At 41.7% G+C, this 13321-nt stretch overlaps 1 long non-coding RNA gene across 1 annotated transcript in view; it reads right to left on the reverse strand.

Annotated features, from left to right (window-relative positions):
• The window catches only part of LOC142759473 (uncharacterized), a 51025-nt gene that overhangs the window by 36678 nt on the left and 1026 nt on the right, over positions 1-13321 (reverse strand). Inside the window, exon 2 of the long non-coding RNA XR_012883139.1 lies at positions 13007-13176. This is a non-coding gene — a long non-coding RNA (uncharacterized LOC142759473). The remainder of the gene's footprint in view (positions 1-13006; positions 13177-13321) is intronic.

The following is a 13321-nucleotide window of genomic DNA, read 5'->3' on the forward strand; positions in this document are numbered from 1 at the left end:
GTAAATTCACTGCCTCGGCAAAGAAGTGCAGGGCACTTCTTTGCAACGTAATTTGAGCTGTTCTTTATTGAACTCAATGAAGAGCAGCTCAAGATATACGAGCGTCACAGACGCCTCATATATTACGAAATAAGAGAAAAAAGACGGCGCCACCTTGTGTAGATCAGTAGATCGAGGTGAGAACACAGTGCAAAGAAATATGCTCACCAGAAAGACGGAGGTATTAAAGCGTATAATATCCACAGTGCTGCTGCCAGATCCGGGTCGGTATCCAAGATGGGACCGCTTGGGTAGAAACAATTGCAGGTAAAAGAAAATTGGATCTTTTTGGAGGCGCTGCTATGTGGTATAAATGATGTGGAACGAAGTCCCGAGATATTTAATAAGTTCAGTTTATTGACAGTGGCTACGCGTTTCGACGATGAACAATCGTCTTCATCAGGCCATGTACATTTCGGAAAAGACACAACTTATATAATCTGTAGGTACAAATTAACATAATTGAAAAAACCGCCAAATCTGACGGGGTCAAGGTGCGATCATGACGTCACTCCCGGTTTTTTTAAAAAGTAAAAAAAATGTGTTCACATCGCCTGACTATAGTTGCATAATGTGTTTCAACATACAAGTTAGATGTTTATTCATAAAATGGGATACAGTTAAAACAAATAAAAGAAATAAGTGAAAAAATAAATAAAACCAAAGTTGGAAGAAATATTTTAGTTTGGACTGAACGAAGCCGGGACGCGGCCTCGTTGCCAGGACAACCAAGCAGAAAATGCAGCAATTGAACGAATTGATGGAACACTGCTTGCTGTGTGTACGGCATTGAACTCATTTGAAGGCTGCCTGGAGGTGTGTGTTAATTAGATAAAAGAGTGCACTTAAATGCCGTATCAGGCATAAGTTTTATTAAATAGCTACGCTGATAAAAAATTATTCTTAGATGAATCCATTAAGCGTGGTTAGCAACTTAGTAACGTCCTGATTATAATTGAAGTATGCGGCATATTTTTAGTTACAGAATTTGGCATCTTTTTTAGAGGATATAATCATATGAAAAACTGAAATGTAAATTAATATGAGTAAGTCCGTAGTAGACGACGCCGGGACGCGGCCTCGTTACCAGGACGACCAAAGGGATACAAAAAGGAAAGGAACAAATGGTAGAACAATGTTTGCCGTGGGTAAGATATTAACATTTTTATTATTAAAAGGCATATATTGTTTAAATGAGAGAAGGCCATATCAGGCATAGGTATTCATCTAGGGTTGCGCTAAATGACACGTAACATGGTTAGCAACACTGTTCGGTCCAGTATATAATCGGAGTATGCAACTTGTTTGAAACAGCAATGTAGATTAGTATGAGAACCCCATACTTGACACTACTGTATATGGAAAGGATAGAGTGGTAGTTGTATAGTGGGATCCGGGGGTAGAAAAGACAACGTAAGCTGTAAGTATAAAGATACATATATATATAAAAAATATATACATATAAAAAATACATATATATAAAAAATATACACATATAAAATATATATACCCATAAAAAACATGCAGGAATTTTGCTACTTTGAAAAGAAAACATATATATATATACTTATATTTAAGGGCGATGAATAAGGGAAAGTAAATTATGGAGACAAAACATGATGTGGGTTAACTTGGAGATCATTAAGCCTTAAATGTTTCCTTAATTGTTTGGAGTGTAGGTTAGTCCAAAGATGATTCGGAGATATCATTCAAACCTCTTGGATGTAAAGTCTGTAATTTGAAAATCCAAAAATTTTCCCTCTGTTTCAGTTTAATAAATCTGTTGGGGACGTCGTGATGTATCTCTTCAATGGGTGTAACTGTAATTTCGTTGAATTGGCATTTATGTATGTGGGTGAAATGACGAGATACACTATGTTTCAAATAACCTGTGTTCACGTTAGATCTATGTTTGTTTATTCTGGATCTGAGTTGTTGTGTCGTTCTCCCTACATATTGGAGTGGGCATGAACATTCCAATAGATAAATAACATATGAACTACTGCAGCTTAGGGATGATTTGATTGGAAAGGACTCTTTAGTCACTATTGATGTGTATGAGTATTTTTTGTTATTGATGCTATTGCAGCATAGGCATCGTGGATGACCACATTTGTAGGAGCCATTGGGTCTGGAAAGAAATGTTGCTGCTGTTGTTTTAGGTTTTCGGATTCTGCTGGGTGCCAGAATGTTTTTAAGAGTTAGTGAACGTCGAAAGGTGATGCTTGGATGGACTGGTATCGCATCTTTCAGGTAAGGGTCACTTTTTATGATGTGCCAGTGCTTGTGCAATATTGACCTTATTGTTTTGTTACCTTGGTTAAACGTTGTGATGAAATTGGTGTTATATTTATTGGCTACTGGTTTTCTTTGTACAGGGATTAGGCAGGAATCCTGGGATAGTAGTGAAGCTTTTTTTCTTGCATCTTTAATAAGTTGTGGAGGGAAATGCTTCTCTCTAAATCTCCCCTCTAAAGTATTGCACTCTGTTCTAAAATGTTCGTTGGTACTACAATTTTTACGTACTCTTCTAAATTGACCGAAGGGTACATTGGTTAACCACGGGCGGTAGTGGGCACTTTTGAAGTCGATATAGCTGTTTACATCGACGGATTTAAAATGGGTTTTTGTGATAAAGTGTTTGGTCAAGGTGTCATAGCTAATGGTTAGGTCCAGGAAATCGATTGAGATGTCAGAAAAAATGTGGGTAAAAGAAATATCATAACTGTTAGTGTTTAAAAGTTTTATAAAACTTGAAGCTTCGTTTTTTGATCCTGTCCACACGAAGAACAAATCGTCGATGTAACGCCTATATAAAAGAATGTTTTTTTAAAAAAAATGTTCCCCTAAGATATATTCCTCTTCAAAGGCCCCCATGTACAGATTTGCGTAGGCTGGTGCGAATCTGGTACCCATCGCACAACCTCTGATTTGATTGTAAAAACTGTTATTAAAAGTGAATGTGTTATGATGAAGAATAAAATCAATACAATTGGTTAGGAAGGAAATTTGGTTATCAGGAATTAGGACATTTGATGATAGGAATGATTTGGTTACCTGCATGCCTTTATTATGTGGGATATTGCTGTACAAGGAGGTTACGTCTGCTGTTAAAAAGTGTATACTGGATGTAGAAACGTCAATTTTGAGATTAAAAAGGTCACTGATTAATTGAGTAGAGTCTTTAAGATAAGATGATAACGTGAGTACAAATGGTTGAAGGTGTAAGTCTACAAAGTGAGAGAGGTTACTGGTTAATGAGCCGATTCCTGAAATGATAGGGCGTCCGGGGGGGTCTGTGAGTGTTTTGTGGATTTTGGGGAGATGATAAATAAAAGGTATGTTGGGGAAGGGTACATGTAAAAAGCTTTTTTCTTTTTTCGTGAGTAAGCCCTCCTGGAATGCTTTCTCGATCATGGACGTATATTTATATATATAGGCAGGAAGGGGATTGGACGCTAGTTTACAATAAAAAGTGTTGTCATTTAAAATCCTACTCGTTTCCTCAAGATAATCGGTTCTGTTCTGGATCACTATTCCTCCTCCTTTGTCGGCAGGACGGATGACTAAGTCTTCATTATTTTGCAGGGATTTAATGGCCTTTCTTTCGTGCGAGGTTAGATTATCTTGATAGAGATGGGGAGTCTCTAACGTCCTAAAATCATTACTCACTAGTGTTGAAAAAGTTTCGATGAGGGGACCCTGGTGATAGATAGGATAAAATTCGGATTTGGGGAAGACTTCAACAGGAATGGCTTTTACATTTGGGAGAGGTGTCTGTGGATCCTCTAATGTAATAGATGATAAACTAGGTTTCTGTAAAGCAAAGTGTCTGATGAGAGTGAGTTTTCTAACAAAACGGTTGAGGTCCATAAATAAGTCAAAATCATTGGTTGAGGATGTCGGGCAAAAGGACAATCCTTTGTTGAGCAGATTAGTCTCATGGATGTTTAGTGTATAAGATGATAAATTAAATATTTTTACTGTTTTATTCGATTTTTCTTTGGGTTCAATCTCGGGCATGGGTTTACTGCGTTTCCTGCCTCCTCTCCGTCCTCTGTGTCTGTGTTTAATTTTCTTTTTATGGAGATCTTCTGTATTTTCGGAAAAAACCGGGTAATGGTTTGAGCTTTGGGGCTCGTTAAATATGGTAGGAGAATGTCGTTGCTGGTAACTGTGGGAGTTAATGGGGGTCTGGTGAGTTCTGAAGGAAGGCCCAAAAAAGAAGTCGCTGCATAGGTGATGTCAAGTGAGGATGTTGCTAAATCCGTGCTGAAGGGGTTGTCTATGAGAGGTGGAGATATGGAAAGACACCTACGAGGGCTGATAAATGTGCCCGGAGGGGAGGACTGGGGTGTGCTGTGCACTGATAATTGAAGTAAGGAAGGTATGTTATCTTCCATGGTATCATTGAGTGAAGAGGAGGGGGAGTCAGGAATGGTCAGGACTTCCATCGGTTCTGGTAAAGAAAAAAACTTGGAAAGGTGATAATCCAAGTCTGATGCCCTAAAGGCATTCAGTGGGATTTTGGTAATTAGTCCTTTGTTAGGTAAGGGACCAGGTTGTGTAGAAATGCAATCCATCCAAGCATCACCTTTCGACGTTCACTAACTCTTAAAAACATTCTGGCACCCAGCAGAATCCGAAAACCTAAAACAACAGCAGCAACATTTCTTTCCAGACCCAATGGCTCCTACAAATGTGGTCATCCACGATGCCTATGCTGCAATAGCATCAATAACAAAAAATACTCATACACATCAATAGTGACTAAAGAGTCCTTTCCAATCAAATCATCCCTAAGCTGCAGTAGTTCATATGTTATTTATCTATTGGAATGTTCATGCCCACTCCAATATGTAGGGAGAACGACACAACAACTCAGATCCAGAATAAACAAACATAGATCTAACGTGAACACAGGTTATTTGAAACATAGTGTATCTCGTCATTTCACCCACATACATAAATGCCAATTCAACGAAATTACAGTTACACCCATTGAAGAGATACATCACGACGTCCCCAACAGATTTATTAAACTGAAACAGAGGGAAAATTTTTGGATTTTCAAATTACAGACTTTACATCCAAGAGGTTTGAATGATATCTCCGAATCATCTTTGGACTAACCTACACTCCAAACAATTAAGGAAACATTTAAGGCTTAATGATCTCCAAGTTAACCCACATCATGTTTTGTCTCCATAATTTACTTTCCCTTATTCATCGCCCTTAAATATAAGTATATATATATATGTTTTCTTTTCAAAGTAGCAAAATTCCTGCATGTTTTTTATGGGTATATATATTTTATATGTGTATATTTTTTATATATATGTATTTTTTATATGTATATATTTTTTATATATATATGTATCTTTATACTTACAGCTTACGTTGTCTTTTCTACCCCCGGATCCCACTATACAACTACCACTCTATCCTTTCCATATACAGTAGTGTCAAGTATGGGGTTCTCATACTAATCTACATTGCTGTTTCAAACAAGTTGCATACTCCGATTATATACTGGACCGAACAGTGTTGCTAACCATGTTACGTGTCATTTAGCGCAACCCTAGATGAATACCTATGCCTGATATGGCCTTCTCTCATTTAAACAATATATGCCTTTTAATAATAAAAATTTTAATATCTTACCCACGGCAAACATTGTTCTACCATTTGTTCCTTTCCTTTTTGTATCCCTTTGGTCGTCCTGGTAACGAGGCCGCGTCCCGGCGTCGTCTACTACGGACTTACTCATATTAATTTACATTTCAGTTTTTCATATGATTATATCCTCTAAAAAAGATGCCAAATTCTGTAACTAAAAATATGCCGCATACTTCAATTATAATCAGGACGTTACTAAGTTGCTAACCACGCTTAATGGATTCATCTAAGAATAATTTTTTATCAGCGTAGCTATTTAATAAAACTTATGCCTGATACGGCATTTAAGTGCACTCTTTTATCTAATTAACACACACCTCCAGGCAGCCTTCAAATGAGTTCAATGCCGTACACACAGCAAGCAGTGTTCCATCAATTCGTTCAATTGCTGCATTTTCTGCTTGGTTGTCCTGGCAACGAGGCCGCGTCCCGGCTTCGTTCAGTCCAAACTAAAATATTTCTTCCAACTTTGGTTTTATTTATTTTTTCACTTATTTCTTTTATTTGTTTTAACTGTATCCCATTTTATGAATAAACATCTAACTTGTATGTTGAAACACATTATGCAACTATAGTCAGGCGATGTGAACACATTTTTTTAACTTTTTAAAAAAACCGGGAGTGACGTCATGATCGCACCTTGACCCCGTCAGATTTGGCGGTTTTTTCAATTATGTTAATTTGTACCTACAGATTATATAAGTTGTGTCTTTTCCGAAATGTACATGGCCTGATGAAGACGATTGTTCATCGTCGAAACGCGTAGCCACTGTCAATAAACTGAACTTATTAAATATCTCGGGACTTCGTTCCACATCATTTATACCACATAGCAGCGCCTCCAAAAAGATCCAATTTTCTTTTACCTGCAATTGTTCATATATTACGAGGAGGAGCATTTACGGCTGAAACGAGGCAGCAGTTTTCTTCTGAAAACAGTCTGTCATTTCAGCCGTAAATGACAGCTAGCGTGTGAACATACCCTAAGGGTATGTGCACAGGATAGCAGGCATTTACGTCTGAAAAGACAGACTGGTTTCAGGAGAAAACAGCTGCCTCGTTTCAGTCGTAAATGCTCCTCCTCGCATTTTGCGAGGCTTCTCTGACAGCCGTAAATTTTGAGCTGCTCTTCATGGAGTTCAATGAAGAACGGCTCAAATTACGTCTGAAAGAAGTGTCCTGCACTTCTTTTGACGAGGCTGTATTTTTACGCGTCGTCGTTTGACAGCTGTCAAACGACGACGCGTAAATGACAGGTTGTCTGCACAGTACGTCGGCAAACCCATTCAAATGAATGGGCAGATGTTTGCCGACGTATTGTAGCCTTATTTTCAGACGTAAAACGAGGCATAATACGCCTCGTTTACGTCTGAAAATAGGTCGTGTGAACCCAGCCTAAGACACAATACCATCCATGAGTTTAATTGAAAAACTAATAATTAAATGTTTATGACACTTAAATCCAATGTGCATAATAATTTGGAACATGGTGTAGTATTGTTATAGTAATGTAGTATTATAATAATGTAGTATTTATAACGCCTATGGCCATGGCCCGTAGGGATTACTTACTCCCCGACGGCCGCAGCCATGGATCTGTGAGCGCTGGCCCGCATCTCCTCAGGAGATGCCAGCACTCACTTCCGCTTCATTCTGCTGTATGGTGCGCGTGCACGCTCGTGCCCGGCCTTAAAGGGCCAGCACGCGCACATTAAGTAAATCAGTAAATTAGCCCACACTCACTCTGGACTATAAAAAGGGCCCTGCCCCGTCTTTCATTGCCTGAGCGTTGTTGTATTTACCCGTGTTAGTCTTTGCAAATGGTCCCTTAGTGTTTTCCAGTTCCCAGTGTTCCCGTACCTGCTACCTGCATCCTGTATCCCGTGCTACCTTGTTCCTGTGCCTTAGAGAGTTGGAGTCGTGTTGCGCCACCAAACTCGTCTGCTGTGTTACACCACGCCTGGTGTCTGCTGCCAAGGTCCCATCCGAGCCTAACCATCGCTACTGTCTGAACACCATAAGTACCCTTACTCGGACTATAGACATTGACTTGGTACACTGTTTGGCCAGCAGTTATCCCGCTACGGCAGTACGGCCCAGTGGGTCCACATACCCACAGAACGTGACAGTATTGTTATAGTAATGTAGTATTGTTATAGTAATGTAGTATTGTTATAGTAATGTGGTATTATTATTATAGTAATGTAGTATAATTATAAGGCTATGTTCACACAGAGCTTTTTGCAGGCGGAATTTCTGCCTCAAAATTCCGTTTGGAAGTTTGAGGCTGATTTTCCTCTCCCTGCACGCCGATTTTCGCTGCATTTTTCGCCCGCGGCCATTGAGGCGGGCATAAAACGCTGCGAAATACACTTTCTCTGCCTCCCATTGATGTCAATGGGAGGTCAGAGGTGTAAACGTCCAAAGATAGGGCATGAAGGCGGTTTTACCGCTCGCGGGAGAAAACTGCCCCCGCCTCCCATTGAAATCAATGGGAGGAATTTTAGGGCCGTTTTTGATGAGTTTTGCGGCGTGGTTTCCGCGTCAAAAAACTCTGTGCGAACATAGCCTAATAATGTAGTATTGTTATAGTAATGCAGTATTATTATAGTAATGTAGTATTATTATAGTAGTTCAAATAACTAATTGATTAACGATACTTTTGTATTGTATCAAATTTGAAAGTAAGGCGGCCCGTCAACTTTACATATTTTCTATGTGCGGCCCATTTACCTGGCAGAGTTTGAGACCCCTGCCTTAAGGTATCCATACACATAGAGCTGAGCGATTAATCAAATTCTTTAGTGGCGCCGTGCTTTAGGAGGAAGCTCCGCCCCGCTACTGCCCGGTCCGCCCTGGTCTGTCTCTGCTTCCCCATGGAACTGCTGTTCTGTACTGAACAAAATGATACAGCAGAGGAAGCGGAGACTCCTAGTACATAGCCACACCGCCCTGTAGATACCGCCGCCTTGCAGATCGCTCCACCCCCCTTGTACCTTGTAGATTGCACCACAAGCCCCCCTTATAGTTCGCACCGCTGTAGATAGCACCTCCCTTGTAGATCGCACCACAACCCCCCCACCATTTATAGATCACGCCACTGTAGCTCCCACTAGAAACTGAAACCCAAGCCAAAGTGTCGCCAACCTCTGGCCGGGGATTCTGCTCCTAGTGGCAGCTACAGCGGCGCGATCTACAAGGTGGGGTACAATCTACATTGCGGTGGGGGTGCTATCTGCAAGTGGGTGTGGCACTCTCTAAATGGGCACTGTGGCACTATATTGGGAGGGTGGCACCATGTGGGCACTATATGTGGGCGCTGTGGCACTGTCACTATGTCACTATATATGGGTACTGTGGCACTGTCACTATATGTAGGCACTATGTCACTATATGTGGGCACTGGGGCACTATGTCACTTTATGTGGGCGCTGGGGCACTATCTACCCTGACAAATGAAATCTATCCTTTTTTTTTTTTTATAACGCCCATGAAAGACGGACTGGAAATGGATGAGAATTTGGAGACACTGATGCAAAATGTCCCGTTCACATGTACCGTGATCGGGCCGCAAAATTCGTCTGACACACGGACGAATTTTCACGGACCAAGCACCGTCCTGTGAATCCTGCAATGTTGGGGACCGGCTGAGGTGGTGATGGCAGAGGGGGATGTTAGTGCACGCAGTGCCTCATTCAGTGGCATAGCTGTAGGGGTCGCAGCGGTCGCAACTGCGACCGGGCCCTGTAGCTAGGGGGGCCCGTAGGCCCCCCTCACCACACTAGCGCTGCAATGATTCCTCTACATTGCTGGGTCCCTGCTGGGGTACAAAAGAGACCCAGTAATGTAGCTTAAAGCATTGGTGGCAACTCGACTGTCAGAGAGTCATTGCGTGGAGGGGGAACAAGAGGGTGGAAAATGATTGATAGAGGAATCCACCCATCTTACGAGACCCAGGCCCGCCCACTGTGCTGTCCACCCAATCAGCTCACTTCTTGCTGTTTCCCTCTTCCTCGTGACCTGTGCAGAGGGAAAGGAATGGCTACAGCAAGAAGATTGTGTGCATGTCTGCTCCTCCCCGGCAGTACCAACCGCAGTGTCACCGCTGTTACAGAGCTCAGGAATCCTGACTACTGCTGCTCTCTGACCCCACACCAGATGTAAGTAGCAACTAGTAATGCAGCTATTAACCCCTTCACTGTGTGTACGTATGTCTGTCATGCTGAGAAGTCACACCTCAGGGCTGACCGTTTAGCATAACAGACAGTATATCTATCTAGCTAGCTATCTCTATCTCATATCTATCTATCTATTAATATATATCTATTTATCTCATATCTATTTTGGGCCCATGGCCACCCACACCACGTCTATAAAGAGTTACAATAGTAACTGGCGCCTTTGTTATAAACTACACGGGCCCCTGTTACTATAGTAACTGACAGTACTTACACCCCTCGTTCTGGAGCGCAGCGGAGGTCCTGACATCTCTTCGCATTATGACGTCACAACGCTGTGCGCCGCGCACAACATCCCGACTCTGGATAGAGTCAGGACCTCCGCTGCGGCCAGAGCCGAAGAGGAGGGTAAGTATACTATTACTTTCTGCTAGGGGCCCGGCGATTCACAGTGTGGGCAAGTGATCGAAATGAAGGGGAAGCAGAGCTCATATGAGAACTGCACCCCCTTCAAAACAGTTGGTTGGCGGGGGAACCTGCTGTCAGACCCTGACTCATCAGCTATTGATGGCCTATCCTGAGGAGGATAGGCCATCAATTTTTAGGGACTGGACAACCCCTTTAAGCCGACCATGTGGTAGACTTGGATACAGGGCCCAGCAGACAGGATCACACATTGTATGATCCTGTCTGCTGGGCACTGTATCTAAGCCAACCACAGTATCACACATGGGCCTTGTATCTAAGCCTACCATATGTGTTACTAATGTTTTTTTGTTCGCGTTTTTTTACAGGTTCGGATGTTGGACTACGTCGGATTTGAGGACTACTGTTATGAATTTTTTTATTTTCAATAAAATGGTTAATGAGGGTTGTGTGGGGTGTATTTGTATTTTTTTAAACTTTATTACTGCCGCCTTATTAATAGACGCTGGCTGATAGCGTCCATTACTAAGGCGGGGCTTAGTGTTATCCGGTGCAGAGGCTAACACTAACCCCCATTATTACCCTGGTACCCAACACCACCAGGAGTGCCAAGAAGGGCTGGGTACGATCCAGTACTTGACCATCTGTAGGGATGGTCGGGTACTGGGGCGTCTGCAGGCTGGTATTATTAGGTTGGGAAGTCCAGAAACAGTGGCCCTTCCCACCCTGGTAATGCTAGGCTGCTGCTGCTGTGTTGTTTCTGGCTGGTTATAAAAATGGGGAGCCCACGTCAATTTAAAAAATATAATAATAATAAAGAATTGGAAAAAATTATGTGGGGTTCCCCCATTTTTCATAACCAGCCAGATACAACATAGCAGCAGGCTAGCTTTACCAGGGTGGGAGGTCACTGTTTCTGGCCTTTCCTAGGCTAATAACACCAGCCTGCGGCCGCCCCAGTGCCGGATTATCGATACAGATGTCGTGTACTGGATCGTACGCAGCTCTTCTTGTACCCTGGGTGGCGGTGGGTACCGGGCTAATAATGGGTCTTTAGTGATAGCCTCTGTAACAGCTAGCATTAAAGAGGCTCTGTCACCAGATTTTGCAACCCCTATCTGCTATTGCAGCAGATCGGCGCTGCAATGTAGATAAGAGTAACGTTTTTATTTTTTAAAAACGAGCATTTTTGGCCAAGTTATGACCATTTTTGTATTTATGCAAATGAGGCTTGCTAAAGTCCAACTGGGCGTGTTTAAAGTAAAAGTCCAACTGGGCGTGTATTATGTGTGTTACATCTGGGCGTGTTTACTACTTTTACTAGCTGGGCGTTCTGACGAGAAGTATCATCCACTTCTCTTCAGAACGCCCAGCTTCTGGCAGTGCAGACACAGCGTGTTCTCGAGAGATCACGCTGTGACGTCACTCACTTCCTGCCCCAGGTCCTGCATCGTGTCGGACGAGCGAGGACACATCGGCACCAGAGGCTACAGTTGATTCTGCAGCAGCATCGGCGTTTGCAGGTAAGTCGATGTAGCTACTTACCTGCAAACGCTGATGCTGCTGCAGAATCAACTGTAGCCTCTGGTGCCAACATGATGCAGGACCTGGGGCAGGAAGTGAGTGACGTCACAGCGTGATCTCTCGAGAACACGCTGTGTGTCTGCACTGCCAGAAGCTGGGTGTTAACGAACAGAAGTGGATGATGCTGATTCGTCAGCATCATACACTCACATTCCTAATGCCCAGCTAGTAAAAGAAGTAAAAACGCTCCGATGTACGCACATAATACACGCCCAGTTGGACTTTTACTTTAAACACGCCCAGTTGTACTTTTGCAAGCCTCATTTGCATAAATACAAAAATGGTCATAACTTGGCCAAAAATGCTCGTTTTTAAAAAATAAAAACGTTACTGTAATCTACATTGCAGCGCCGATCTGCTGCAATAGCAGATAGGGGTTGCAAAATCTGGTGACAGAGCCTCTTTAAGCCCTGCCTTAGTAATGGATGCTGTCAGCCAGCGTCTATTAATAAAGTGGTAGTAATACAGTTTTAAAAAAATACAAATACACAGAAAACATTTTATTGAAATAAAAAAAAAAACACACAACCCTCGTTATCCATTTTATTGCGAAAAAAAATCCGTCATCACAGTAGCCCTCGAATCCGAAGTAGTCCAACAACCGAACCTGTAAAAAAAACACAAAAAAAATTTGTAACACATAAAAAAGCAAAACAATTATTAGACTTACCTTTCTGGGGTTCAGGGCTGGAGCTGCAATGTCAGCAAGATAATAGGCCCTATATCTAAGCCTATCATGTGTGATACTGCCATTGATTATAGATTCTGTTAACCTGTTCCCTGCCGGGGAACACAAGTTATTAGACATTTTTCCAATTGTATTTATGATAAAATAAAGTATTTGCAGAGGTTAAAAGTTGTGAAGTTACGTACAATAATTATAGCAATATATGTTAAAAAGTTATTTATATAAAGAAAATTGTATTAAATTATCTCTTGGTATTACTGTTAAATAAACAGAAAAAAAAAAAACGAGATTCAAATCGAAAATCGCCCAAAGTGTTGAAAAAAATCTAGATTATTTGTGTAGGTTAAAAAAAAACTTTTTGGTGTATATTTTATTCTAAAAAAAATGTCCAGATCTAAAAAACATACGTTACCACAAGTATAAGCAGTCCCAACTGTCGCTGTGTGTTTTCAGTTGGAGGCTACAAGGGAGAGGACTACGAGACACAGATGACGGATCTAGATTTCTATCAGCACCTGTGAACACATGGGAGCCGAGCCTCTACTGTCCCTCCGGTTATTCGTGCAGGAGTCCGGGAGGAACCTGTTAGGAGTTGGAGATTTTGTACTTGAGTTGTGACTGTTTGGGGATTCCTTTTTCTTCTAAGCTCGCGTTAAGGAGGATAATATAACATTTGTATATATATTATTCTATGGACTGATCGCACCACTATTTCCGTTTTTTCACA

Source organism: Rhinoderma darwinii, chromosome 4 (genome assembly GCF_050947455.1).
Source record: "Rhinoderma darwinii isolate aRhiDar2 chromosome 4, aRhiDar2.hap1, whole genome shotgun sequence".
Lineage (NCBI taxonomy): Eukaryota > Metazoa > Chordata > Amphibia > Anura > Rhinodermatidae > Rhinoderma > Rhinoderma darwinii.